A 5,622-nucleotide genomic window follows, 5' to 3' on the forward strand; every position below is an offset into this window, starting at 1 on the left:
GGCCTGGTGAATGTAATATTATGCAAGTATATGGGCAGACAAGTTCAAACATGTCCCAACAGAGTAAGAAATCCGTACTATCCCAGGAAGTTTTATGAGATACTGCCTCAAAATAAAAGAAAAATACTGGCTGGGGATAATATCCATAAAGAAGCCATGACTTCAAACACCAATCAGTGTTACAACATGAAAAACACCCACACGCATACACACACACACACACACACACACACACACACACACACTCTCTCTCTCTCTCTCTCTCTCTCTCTCTCTCTCTCACACACACACACACATACGAAAGATGATTAATAAAAACTCAGACAGATACTGGGTTTCAACCTGAACACCAGAAAACCAAGGCATCCAACTAGTGGCTGTTACCTTGATCTCAGTCCAAAAATGGTGATTTTGCCTCCAGAAATGCCAGAATGATACAATGTAAATAGAGACTGTTTGTTCATTTCCTGGCAACCCAGACCTGAATAATCCCACAGAAACTATATTAATTACAACACTGTTTGACCAATGTCTCAGGCATATTTCTAGCTAGTGCTTACATCTTAAAGTAACCCATTTCTATTAATCTGTGTATTGCCAAAAGGCCTTGGCCTATAGGTAAGGTTCCAGCATGTCCTCTTTCAGCAGCTGCATGGCGTCTCCTTGAATCCACCTACTATATATATATATTCCAGCCTGGCTATAGTTTGCCCTGCTACATACCGAGGAAGCTTTATTCATTAACCAATAAAAGCAATACATATACAGAAAGACATTCCACTTCAAGACTGAAACTGAGAGTTGTTTCCTCCCATTTTGTAGTCTTCTCTAGTTCTGGGATTAAGGGCATGCACCACTACCTCCTGGTATCTATGTGAAGCTAGTGTGGCTATTGGGATTAAAGGTGTATGTCACTGCTGCCTGGTATGTAGCTGTTTTACTTTTCTAATTTTCAGGCAACTTTATTTATTAAAATGCAAATAAAAAGACACACACACACACAGAGAGAGAGAGAGAGAGAGAGAGAGAGAGAGAGAGAGAGAGAGAGAGAGAGAGAGAGAAGACTGAGAGAGATGGTGATTTTACATGCTAGTGGAGAATTTGTGTTACCAATGGACTATAAAATTTTTTGTGTCTTTGTACTTTCGGTAGTTTTAAAATTTCTGTGATATATACATATAAATTCCATGACCAAAAGAGCAAGAGCATAAATGGCATTAAGTCCAGGACAGAGAATTTAAGGGAAAGTGCTTTCAGACACTGAGAGGAAGGGAGGGTCCTTAGTTTGCTTCCAAGGCCTGGCTACTAATTTGCAAAATGTTAACTGTAGTGTTTTTTTTTTAACATAATGGCAGCTGTCTGGCATCCTGTCCTTATGTTCTAAGTTTCTGTTTGCTATCTTTGCTTATCTGTGGAATGCTGGCAGTGCAGCTGTCTTCACTGCAAACTGACCCTGCCAGTGCTACCCACAGAATACATTTGATACAAACTGTATTTGCAAATTGGCTACCTTGTTAGATATGTAGGGAAAGGAGAATGTGTGCAGTGCTTCCTAAGAACCTTTTCCTTCTCCTATACATCATTGTTCAAGTTCCCAACCATCAGTCAGCTGCTGATGTAGTTGCAGCTAAAGCTTATGAACCTTTCTTTGCAGGTTTTCTGGTGCTTAACTTACTGTTTCATACAGGTATAAAGGTGGTTACAACTCTTGTTCTCTGGTGGAATTAAAGAACTTTGCATCTCATGTTTTATAGCTTTTGCCTATTCTTTCTGCAGTGGTTGTCTTTAGAGAATGTTTGCCCGTATTTGTTATTTTCTGTGCCTTGGTCAATCTAAGGCACAGGAGCATCTTAACTCCATAGATGGATTTTCCTTAAGGTTTTGTTAACTGGGACTGATGATTTCTTTCCATTCTGGTTGGAATAGAATGGGATAAATGAAGGTTAAGGAAACAAAGTTGGGTGGTTTATCAAAAGTCCATTAAGTAGAATTTAGGGTTAAAATTACTATCCTTCAAACACATTGTACAAGGATATATCTCTCAAGTTACTTGATTGTATGATAATGAACCAAAATTGCTTTAATCGTTAAGAGATTTTCATGAAATGTTAATTCCTCATACAAATGGATTTCTATATGTGGCTATGTGTCCTTGGTTTGAACAAATCAGAAACATCTATCATTTTGACATATGTTTGAGAACATAGCACAATATTTTTTCCTTTCTTTACTTCCTAACAGAGATGTTGTTATTGAAAACAAACTGTTGCTTTGACAAAGCCCATAGCCTGTTACTTGGCGTTATTTATACAGAGTCTAATAAAACATTATGCTACTAATCAAAGGTGATAGAAACAAAGCATTGTTTTGTCTTCTGGCATTATGGATTATGCTAATGGCCATCTGCCTGTAATTGATATTTCATTCTTCAGTCACAAAAAATAAGCATAATCAAGTAAAAAAGAAAGACAATTGTTTTGTTGTGATAGATGCTTATGCAGTTTTCTTTTATTCTCCATTATGTTTTTATAATTTCTTGATTAATTATTCAGAACTCTAATACTTTCATGACACTAAGAATGGCACTGCGTTTCAAATGAGGATTTGAAATATTTTAGATGTCCGCGGTGATGTCATCCCTAATATCCTTATCCTCTATACCTGGATAGTAATAAGCAAGCCAGTAGCTTTAAGAAATAATGAAGATGTTAGTTTTCCTTTATTTACACACATTCTAGAGCTTAGTTCACACTCCAGTTTCCTATAACATAGGAATTGTAATGAAAATCTCATCCAGAAAATATACCTTTTCTGGTTACAGTCAAAAATTAATTAGGCCCAAAGTCCCATTGTATTTAGCATTTACAGTACTAAAAGAGAAACTCATTTTAGAATGAATCTGTCTGTAGTCTTTTATTCCTTGACAATAAATGGTTCCATTTTGCACATGTGCTTGGCAGTAAACATGGAAATATGCAGTTCTTGGTGTGTGGAGAAAATTCTGCTAAACAACATTAAATATTAGATGGAAAACAGAAGTCAAAGATCTAGTAATTTTCATAGAAGAATTTACAGTGCAGTTGGAATAATATACAGTCCAAGGACACTGGTGAACAGGACATCCAGTATCAATTGGTAGAGACTTCACATGCTGGAAAGTAGGGATCAATATTACAAGATTGCTAAAAGAAATTGACCACTATTTTGAAATGTCAATATAGCAAAGAAGACAAGTCTCTCTAGAATTTACAGGCACACAGTAGATATAAGGTTGTGGTTATGGATATTGTATGGTATGGTAACAAAAAGTCATTCATTGATGGCTGGAATAACATTATTGGTAGTTCATGTATGAATTAAGTGTGCTGTGATTCATGTATTAGGTAAGGATTGGTATTTTAGAAGTGCTAAGTGGTAGGGTTGGGTTGCCATCATAGATGGGTAAAAATGTATCTGGATCCATAATTTAAAATTGCTGCCACTATACTCATCTGAGTCTTACAAAGACAGAGGAATTATACATGAATGCTACTCATTTGTCTGTGGGTTTTATTTCAGTTCCTAATATGAAGTTATAAAGTGTATATTAAATAAAAAAATTCTTCCATGTACACAGAAGATAATTTCTCCTATGTAATTTTTGTTAAAACTGTGATACAGTTTATTTTATACATTTTGTATACCTAGAATGTTTCATTTTTAAAGCCAGTCTTTCCCACAAATCATTCTAATCACTGCATTCTTTTCTATTACTAGTTAAATTCTTACTTCATCCAAGCATTTTTATTACTTACATATTTGCCTTTTCTTCTAGCTTTTTCTTCCAGAAAACTCCTTTTTAAAATTAATTCTTAATTTGCTTTCACAATTTTTTTCTTTTTCCTTTGCATATCTTTGCTTTATCCTCCTAATTTTCATAGATTCCTCATTTTTTAAGGACCTTATTAATGTTCTCTATTGTTTTTCCTTTGAGTAAACCCAACAACTCTCTGAGTAATATTCTTAGTGTATATGCAAAATGAACACACTTCTTATTTCTCCCTTTTCTAAAAAAACCGACCCAGAAACTTCTTCTACCATGTATATTAAGCTAAAAGTATGCCTGTTTCCAAATTGAAATTCCAGGCCTATTCTTGGCACATTACCCACAGTCACGGTTGAAACAGAAGCCAAATTTTCTCTTTCTTTTACTAAAATATACCCTTGAATTTATATGTCTCATAGAGTAGAAGTGTTTAGTATTAGCATCCTTCTCTGCTCCATATGATGCTGCCTGTCTGAGACTTCCTATTACCCTTTCTTGATTTTTTTCTTCTGTAATACTTTTGAGCATTCTAAACTCCTATATTTTAATTTATATGACTCTCTTGGTCATGACTCTACATGTTTTTTTTCTTTTCTAGTCATGATTCTACTGCCTACAACAATACCTCAGAGATAGCACTACCTAATTAATATTTACTAAAAGTATTATTTAAATAATTGATGTCCCTTGTCACTAGGAAAATACAGAATATTGGAATACAAATTAGAGGCTTTAAACATGGGGAACTCTTCTCTATACTCCGTTACAGCCAGATAAATTTTAGCTGAATGCTCCTCCAAAATATTTCCACAAATAGACATGATTACTCTATCAGAGCTCTTATTGAACCATGTTATAATTACCTGTTTTCTAGTCTTCAATAGTTGTTTGCAAACTCTTATGTGCTGATGCTTACTTATAATTGCTTCCTCAACTCTTGTATCCATTGCATATAGAGCCTTCCAACAGAGCATATTTAGTGTACTCTGCCAAACATGTGGATAAATCTGTGACCCAGAGGTTCTTGCAATTCATGGGTTTTGCCTACCCAGTGTACTGTTAATGTTGTCATTGCCATTTTTCTTGAAGATTAGGATAACTTCTTGCCTGCTTTTCCTTCTCTTTATGTTGTCTCCCTGGATATAAGACAAAACCAGTGAGCACTGACAACCTTCTCCCAGAAAGACTGAAACTAAAATATCCAAGATTCCTGTCCCCAAAGACCTATAAATTCTGAAAGTAAATTGTTGTCAACTATGAAAATTTTAACTTTAGTCTCAGCAGATGTCATCATTCCCTTCACGCTGAAATATTATCTGGTCCTTTGGGGGGGGATAGCTGTAAACAGAGACTACTCATTCATTTCCCAGCTGCCCAGACCCAAATAATCTCATAGAAATTGTATTAATTACAACACTATTTGGCCAATGGCTCAGGCCTATTGCTATCTAGCTCTTACATCTTAAATTAACCCATTTCTAGTAATCTATGTATCACCACCATGCTGTGGCTTACTGGAAAGCTTCTGGCATCTTTCTCCTTGGGCAGCTATATGGTGTCTGCCTGACTCTGCCTTCTTTCTCTCAGCATTCAGTTTAGTTTTCTTGTCTAGTTCTATTATGCCCTGCCATAGGCCAAGCAGCTTCTTTATTAACTAATGGTAATAAAACATATTTATAGCATACAGAGGGGAATCCCACATCGGTGACAAGAGATATAACTATCTTTACTTACGTACTATGAACTTTCTTAGGTATGCATGATTCCATTTTTGTAACAATAGTTACAGTTTTGCTGTTCTACTAGTGTTAAAAATA

Source organism: Microtus pennsylvanicus, chromosome X (genome assembly GCF_037038515.1).
Source record: "Microtus pennsylvanicus isolate mMicPen1 chromosome X, mMicPen1.hap1, whole genome shotgun sequence".
Classification (NCBI taxonomy): Eukaryota; Metazoa; Chordata; class Mammalia; order Rodentia; family Cricetidae; genus Microtus; species Microtus pennsylvanicus.